At 38.9% G+C, this 9,159-nt stretch overlaps 1 pseudogene; it reads left to right on the top strand.

Moving 5' to 3' along the window:
* The first annotated feature begins 206 nt into the window (after positions 1-206).
* LOC102754374 overlaps positions 207-9,159 on the top strand; it is a 108,609-nt pseudogene continuing 99,656 nt past the window's right edge.

The following is a 9,159-nucleotide window of genomic DNA, read 5'->3' as shown; positions in this document are numbered from 1 at the left end:
TTTTCTGTATCATTCCCTGCCTTTCTTCCCCATAGGGGATTCCAACATCAAACAACAGACATGCTTTGGCAGGCTTCCGCATCTTTCACCTCCACCAACTGACTTGCTCATAGATATTTGTTGGCTCAAGAGAAACATTATTGGCAAAATAAATTGGTTGAGTACTGACATAACATTTTCTTTTACAAAGCCTGAAAACCAAGAGGATGCCAGAGGGTATTCCTGATTTCGCCCCTCCTTACAGTAAGAACAATGAACAGCTTTCCAAGAATGAGACACCACAGAGAGGATCTACCAGGGTGAGACTGAAGCACCCCCTGAGCCTCAGGCTCCCCCCGTGGGAAAGGTCTTCCTGAGCCGCTGGTTCCTCCAGTGGGAAAAGAGACCCCAAGAGGGACCACAAGTGCCCCTAGAATTGTGAGTAGCTTTGTAGGAGCGCTTACGCTGATATTATACTGGGATTGCAGGGGAACATGCAGGGCGCAATCAAAATTGGCCCCAAAGTTGACCATAATAGAGCCCACCTACCCACGGGGCAGTGAGAAAGGGCTTACAATAACCAGCACACAGATCTTGGCAGACCCAAGTTCATTCCTGCAAGTGTCCAAGTAGTAATCCCAGCCACTGGCTTTGCCCATCTGCAGAACCAAGTTGGGGACATACTCCGACTAAGGAAATCAGTGGGAAGCAGATCTGCTTGACTGGGATCCACAAAGGAAGAGTTTTGTTGACGCTCAAGCCCAGTTAGCTCACATCAAGCAAGGAAGGTGAGACATGGCCCCACCCTCTGTGGAGCGTGTCTTCTGGCTCCATCTGACAGGAAAGGAAGGCTGGCGACAACCCCTGGGAGTTGTGTGGGCCATCAGCACTTGACTGTATGCGGAGTAACTCCAGGGGCCCTGTTCAGTCAGGGAACTTGGGGTACAGGCCAGCTTGAGTTAAGGCAACAAATAGATGTACTGCCTTTGGAGCTCCTTTTTCACCCACGCCTCAGAAGGAAAGCTAATTCATCATCAAAACATAGCCCTGCTCATCGCTGAATATAGCCTTCGTTCTCCCCAACCAGGGAACCAAACCAAGCATCTAGGAAGCTGCACAGCCATTAAACAGCCTCACATACAGTGGCCCTTGAACTGAGAGTACCATGGCTTCCCTTGTCTGCAGAGCAACACGCTGGCCTTGCCTGACCAGAGAATTCAGTCACACGTGGCTTAATGCAGAGCTGTGCAATTCCTGGGCTCAATACCCATGTGCTACCAGGGCAGGGAAGCCAGTGCATAGCTCCATCCACAACTGGACATAATAGCCCGTCCCGACCATATAGTAAGCCTGACCAGAAATTCCAGGCATTCTCAGAGGCAGCCTACAGCCTCACTTGAGTAGGAAACCAAGCCAGCAGTCCTATCCAACTATTCTCAGCCAGTGGCACACCATCCCGATTCCAATCTTCACAGCTTGAACACTTGGTTTGCCCCCAAACTGACCATAATAGAGGCCCACCTACCCAGGGACATTATCAGCAGATACATCCAGAACCCAAGTTTGCCAAAGCAAGCTTGTAAAGACTGGAAGATAAGCTCAATTACTCAAATATGCAGCCGTCAATGTAAGGAATCAAGAATCAGAAAAAAATATCAGGTAAATGTGACTCCACCAGAAGAACCTAATAAAGCTCCAATAACTAAGCCTAAAGAAATGGAGATCTATGACCTTTCAGACAGAGAATTCAGAATAATCCTCTTAAGGAATTTTAGTGAACTCCAAAAAAAAGCACAAGAGACCACTAAATGATACTAAAAAACAAAACAAAACAAAAAGCACAGTGCAAAATAAATAAATAAACCAACAACCAAGAAAATCAACAAGGATATAGCAACCATCAAAAAAAAAAAATCCTAGAGTTGAAAAATATAATCACTGAATGAAAGAATTAAATGGAGTTTCAAAGGTAGACTCAATCATGCAGAACAAAAATAAGTGGCTTAGAGTATATAGAAAATTACCCAGTGGGAGGGGCAAAAAGAAAAAAGAATGAAGAAAGCCTTTTACATATTCAAAATATTAAATAAAAATAACTGTGTGCCAAGAACTCTATAGCCAGCAAAGCTGTCCTTCAAAACTAAATGAGGAATACAGAACTTCCCCTAAAAAACAAAAGCTGAAGAAGTTCATTTCCACCAGACCTGACTTACAAGAAATTCTAAAGGGAGTTCATTGAGTTAAAGGAAAAGAATGCTAATTACCATAATGAAAACATACAAAGATACTATAAATCTCCCTGGTAATGATAAATAGTCATAATTAGATTCTGCAACATGGTAATAGTGGTGCACAATTCACTTACAGCTCTATCTTAAACATTTTTTAAAAGTGTAGTAAAAAAAAAAATAACTACAGTAATTCGTTATTAGTTATATAACACAAAAATATGTACATTGTGACACAAATTACCTAACATGTGAGGGGGTAAGTAAAAGTTTAAAGTTTGTTGATTATATTAAAGATACATTGTTACCAGTTTAAAGAAGGGTGTTATATTCTAAGATGTTTTATGTAAGCGTCATGGTAACCACAAGGGAAAATCCTGCAGTAATTACACAAAATACATGATAAAGAAGTCAAAGCATCTGATACCAAAAAGACATCAAAACACATACACACAGAGAGACAGCAGGATGAAAACAATGAACAATGGAGCTACAAAACACCCAGAACACAATGAACAAAATGGCAATAGCAAGGCCTTACCTAGCAATTATTACTTTATACAAAGCAGATTAAATTCTCTAAGCAAAAGACATAGAATGCCTGAATGGATAAAAAAAATAATAAGATCTAATAATATGCTGCCTACAAGAGACTGACTTTGCCCTAATGACACACACAGATTGAGGGAAGAGATGGAAAAGGAAATGTCAAGCAAATGGTAACCAAGTAACAACAACAACAAAACACAAGGGGTAGTTATACTTGCACTAGAGGCCGGTGCATGTAATTCGTGCACAGTAGGGTCCCTAAGCCTGGCCGGCGATCAGGGCTGATTGGGGCTTTCAGAGCTGCTGGCCCGGGCCTCCTTTCCCTGGCTGCCTGCTGCCAGCCAGGGGGCCTCCTTTCCTGGGCTGTTGGATGCAGGCCAAGGGCCTCCCTTTATTCCATGCTTCCCCCTGGTGGTCATCACACATCATAGCGAGCGATCCAACTCCCAGTCTAGCTCTCGTGGGGACACTTCTCATATTAGCCATATATGACAAGATAAACTTTAAACTAAAAATGGCACAAAGAGACAAAGAAGATTATTATACCATTATAGAGGGGTCAATACGTCAAGAAAATATAATAATTGTAAATAGTTACAAACCCAACATTAAAGCATCTAAATATTTAAAGCAAGAACTAAGAGAGCAAAAATGTAAAAAAAAAAAAACAGTAACAATAATAGTTGGGGACTTAAATATCCCACTTTCAACAATGGGTAGAGAATACAGACAGAATCAATAAGAAAACAGGAGACTTGAATAACACTAGAAACCAAATAAATATAACAGACATAAATAGAGAATTATATTAATCATCAGCAGAACACACATTCTTAAGTGCACATGGAACATTTTCTAGAATAAGCCATATGTTAGGCTACAAAACAAGTCTTAGCAAATTCAAGAAGATTAAAATCAAATTGAGTATTCTCTCTGACCACATTGGCATGAAACTAGAAATCAAAGAAAACTAGAAAATTCACAAACACATGGAAATTAAACAAAACTCTCCTGAACAACCAATGGATCCAAGAAAAAAAAATTTAAGGGGATAGAAGAAAGTTTGTTGAGACCAACAAAATTAGAAAAACAGCGCAAAAGTACTTTGGGGATATAACAAAAGCAGTTCTAAGAGGGAAGTTCATAGCAATAAACACCTATATTAAGAAGCAAGAAATATCCCAAATAAAAAAATCTAACTCTACACCTTAAGGAATTAAAAAAAGAACAAGGTTAACAGAAGGAAGAAAATCATAAAGATTAGAGCAGAAAGTTTTAAAAATAGAGAACATAAAAACAATAAAAATGATTGGTTAGTTTTTTGAAATGATAAAGAAACTTGACAAACCTTAGCTAGACTAATCAAAGAAAATAGAAAAAAAATTATAAATATAAATGGGGTAAGTACAATTTCTTTGAACCATAAAAATTCAAAGGAACTTAAGAGGCCAACAAACTGAACAATCTAGCAAAAAAAATAGAAAAATTCTTGGAAACAAGCCACTTTTCAAGACTGAATCAGGAAGAAAAAGAAAATCTAAATATATCAATTATAGTAAGTACATTGAATCAGTAATATCAATTCTCTCAACAAAGAAAAGATCAGAATTAGATGGCTTCACTGATGAATTTTATCAAACATTTAAATAAGAATTAACACCAATCCTTCTCAAAGTTTTCCAAAAACTGAAAACAAGGGACTAACTCCTCACTCTCTAAATATCAATGGAAAAGTATTCTTGAGTGAGGATTAACAAAAAATAGAGAGAGAAAGAGAAAAGACTAATATTAACATCTCAATTGATAGAGAAAAATCATTTGATAAAAATTCAACATTCATTCATGATAAAAACTCCTAACAAATTAACATAGAAGGAACATATCTCAACATAAAGGGTGACCACTTTTCCTGTCCCTAGTCAACACAGTACCAGAAGTCCTCGCTAGAGCATTCAGTTAGGCAAGAAAAATACATCAAAGGTATGAGAACTGGGGAAAAAAATAAGTAAAATTGTCTCTGTTTGCAGATGGTATGACTTTTATATTTTTAGGAAAAATCCTAAAGACTTAACAAAAAAATACTGTTAGATTTAATCAATAAATTTGGTAAAATTGCAGGATATGAAATTAACATACACAAATCAGCAGCATTTCTATACACTAACAACAAATCTCCTGCAAAAGAAATAAAGTAAATTGATCCCATTTATATTGCATCTAAAACAAAAAGATACACTTAAATTTAACTAAGAGGTGAATGATCACTACTTAAAAACGACAAGACATTGAATCTATAGATTCAATGCAAACCCTATTAAGAATCCAATAACATGTTTTACAGAAATTTTAAAAAACTTTCCTAAAATTTATACGGAAGCACAAAAGACCCTGAATAGTCAAAGAAATCCTTAGAAAGATAACACAGGGGCATCTGCCCTGGTCCGTGTTGCTGAAGGATTACGGGTTTGATTCCTGATCAAGGGAACATACCTGGTTGCAGGTTCGGTTAGGGCATGTACAGAAGCAACCAATTGATGTCTCTCTCTCATATCAATGTTTCTCTCTCTTTCTCTCTTTCTCTCTCTCCTCCTCCTCTCCCTCCTTTCCACTCTCTCTGGAAAACAATGGAAAAAATATCCTCAGGTGATGATAAAAAACAACAACAAACAGAAAGCATCACTCTCTGATTTCAAGCTATACTAAAAAGGTACAGTCGTCCAAAGAGTGTGGCATGGCCAGAAAAACAGACAAACAGAGGAATGAGATAGAATTGAGAGCCCAGAAAGAAACCCAAGTATATACAGTTAACTAATATTTGACAAGGGAACCAAGAATAACAATGGCCAAACCGGTTTGGCTCAGTGGATAGAGCATCGGTCTGAGGTCCCAAGTTCGATTCCGGCCAAGGGCATGTACCTTGGTTTCTGGCACATCCCCAGTAGGAGGATGTGCAGGAGGCAGCTGGTCGATGTTTCTCTCTCATTGATGTTTCTAACTCTATCCCTCTCCCTTCCTCTCTTTAAAAAAATCAATAAAAATATTTTTTTAAAAAAGAATAACAATGAAGAAAAGACAGTCTTTTCAATAAATGGTCCTGGGATAATTGGATATTCACATGTAAAAGTGAAACTGGACCATATCGTACTACATTCATATAAATTAACTCAAAATGGATTAAAGACTTAAATCTGAGACCTGAAACCATTAAAATCCTGGAATTAAACATAGGAATAAATCTCCTGGGTATGGGTCGTAATGATTCCTTTAAAACGACACCTAAAGCACAAGCAATAAAGTAAAAAAAAAAAAAAAAAAAGTAGGACCACATCAAACTAAAAAGCTTCTGGAGAGCAAAAGAAACCAGCAACAAAATGATAACTTACAAAGTTGCCAAAAATATCTGTAAATAATATATCTGATAGAGGTTAATATTCAAACAATGTGAAGAACTCATACAATTCAATAGCAAAACAAAACAAAACAATTTTAAAAAATGGGTAAAAAAGATCTGAATATTCATGTCTCCAAAGAAGATATACAAAAGGCCAACAGATGCATAAAAAGATGTTCACATCATGAGGTATTAGGGAAATGCAAATCCAAACACAATGAGAGCTATCCTCATGCCTGTTAGAACGGTCATCATCAGATAATGTAATTTTCCCTGTGAAGTGAAGTATCCTATTCTTTTGTAGTTCACTGTTTTCAATCCATGATAGGGGCACATTGGTGGACTTTAATAACATCCACCAACGCCTAACTAAGCAAGTGTTTTCTTAAGAAAAATAATGTGACTTCTTGAATAAAGAGCTATAACAGTTCTTCCAAAATAATGAGTATGTGTGTGTATGTGTGTGTATGTGTGTGTGTGTATGTGTGTGTGTGTGTGTGTGTGTGTAAACCTGCACACTTCTAATTTTACACAAAGCCATCTTTGAATTCTCTTTTTAAAATATATTTTTATTGATTTTAGAGAGGAAGGGGGAGGGATAGAGAGACAGAAACATCAAGGACAAGAGAGAATCATTGATCGGATGCCTCCCACCTGCCCCCTACTGGGGATTGAGCCAGCAAACCAAGCATGTGCCCTTGACCAGAATCAAACATGGGAGCCTTCAGTCCACAGGCCGACACTCTATCAGCTGAGCCAAACTGGCTAGGGCCATCTTTGAATTCTTATCATAATGACTTTTTTTTTCTTTTGACTGAGGACAAAAATAATTTTCTACAAAATTATCAATTAATGTTGGCTTTTCAGAAACTCTCCATCTTTCACAATGGAAACACTAAAGCAAAATTGGAATTGCAACTGAGTGAACATTACCTTCAGGAGGCAGCACTGAGGGGTGGGGAGGGGAAGGGCAATTCTTTGGCATCAATGGGAGAGGACAGACAGGTTATCATTTTGTGACTAGAATTCATATAACCCCTATGATATTTTTATGAGGAGTAATGCGGGGCCTTGGAAATCCCTGTACTCACACGTGCCAACTGTGTTCACCAGTGGCTCCTGCAGCAGGTTTTTGAAACAGGAATCCTTCACTCATCCTGACTGCCCTCTGCTTGGGAACAGACCCTGCTGCTGCCAAACGCGGTCACAGTGTAGTTGCACAGTGGAACCAATGGAGGGCGACACACCGGAAACTATGTAAGGAGAATGAATAAGGATGGAGGAGAGTAGTGTGGGAGAAGAATACGGAATTGATTGCACTGCACAATCAGGAGCAAGGCCAAAGGAAACAGCTTCACACCGCAATGAATGCCTTTGGTGACATGGCCAATGAAGACTCAGGCAGGTGTAGAATGGCCTTCACAACCAGATCAGGGGGGCTTTTTTTGGGGGTGGGGGGGAGTGTTCCAAGAACCTCCCTTTGCTGAGACCCCCGTCTGTGGGTTGGAGAGAGAAAGGCTATGAGGGACCAGGGTTAGTGTGGTTCCTGTTGGGCTTGTAATGCAACTGGTGCCCATACAGATGTTCCAGAAAACAGGCAAACGTGTTGCCTGGAGTGGACAGAACCTGGCAGACTGCTCTTAGTCTCAAGGCAATGAGGGCTGAGATGGTGGACTAATGGATAATGCCTTCTATATGCTGAGGACAGCAAAGGCCTGGACACAGAGGAACCCTATGCATATCACGGAAGGAATGAATCCTGCGAAAACAAGCCTGGGTTTTCTGCTGCCAATGACACTGGCTTTGTGGACACCCATGTGCAGGAGAAGCCCCTTACGAAGGCAAGTGTGGGGCCATCTCTGTTGCTATAAATGTGAGCTGTAGATTTTTCCAGTTTTATGCAAAAGGCATTTATTATGAACCAGAATGCAGCAGCAAAGACCTGCGTCATGGTGTTCTGGTGGTTGGCTACAGCTGTGAAGGAGCAGAACTGTATAAGTATTGGATTGTCAAGAAAGGGGGTACAGCTTGGGGAATAGGTGTCTACATAAAAATGGTCAAAGATCAGAACAACCACTTTGGAATTGCCACCATGGCCAGCAAGGCTACTGTGTGAGATGATGGTGATTAAGAGAGATGTGATTAAGAATAGAATATCCAGAGGAGAAATTTTGTCTTATTACTCACCAGATCTTATTTTGTGGAATAAAACACTTTAATTACTGAAGATCTAAGCTGTGATTTAAATCGTGTGACATTTTACACTGGTACAATATTACCACTTCTTTAATTATTTGTGCAAACAGTTTTGTATGATTGACTTGCCTAATAACTTTTAAATTTTGATGTTTGAAAAGGATGTATAAAGTTTCATATTTTAAAATAAAGCTTAGTTTCAAAGTAAAAAAAAGGTAATGTAGCCTTAAAGTTAAAATGTTATGAATTCAGATAAATGTCAGATTAGAATCTTAGTTGTGCCACACGCATTGCTTAACTATGGTATGTTACTGCACAGCTTTGTGACTTTTCCCCAGCCTGTATGATGGAACTGATCAAGTTTAGTTCAGAATTAGCTGTGATGACTGCCGATGCAAAGACAGCCCTAACACAGAGTCGGTCTATGGTAAGTAGGTGCACGTAAGAATGTTTCTAGGTGAAGGAAGTCATCTGAAGATGGTACTTTAAAGAAATTCATACGCAGTCAGAGCCTTTTCAGTTCAACAAAGAAAGGGACCCTTTCATTTAATCATTTGTATCTCAATGGCTGTCAGACCAAACTTTTTATTTCTGCTTTATATCAAATAGGAGATACTTGGTCATTGACTTCAAGAATTTTGAACAATTCCTCTCTTATTATACCCCTGATATCTTTTTAATCCACTCTTTAATTTCTGCTCAGGTCAAGAAAACACAGGAACCTGCTCCCTCTACCCTCTAAGTATTTAAACAGGCCGTTTCTCATTTCTGGAATGTCTGCCTCACTTTCTTTGGAAAAATATTCAACCTGACTCT

The sequence above is a fragment of the Myotis davidii genome, unplaced genomic scaffold, assembly GCF_000327345.1.
Source record: "Myotis davidii unplaced genomic scaffold, ASM32734v1 scaffold426, whole genome shotgun sequence".
NCBI classification, from domain to species: domain Eukaryota; kingdom Metazoa; phylum Chordata; class Mammalia; order Chiroptera; family Vespertilionidae; genus Myotis; species Myotis davidii.
This window is presented reverse-complemented; position numbering and strand designations above follow the sequence as displayed.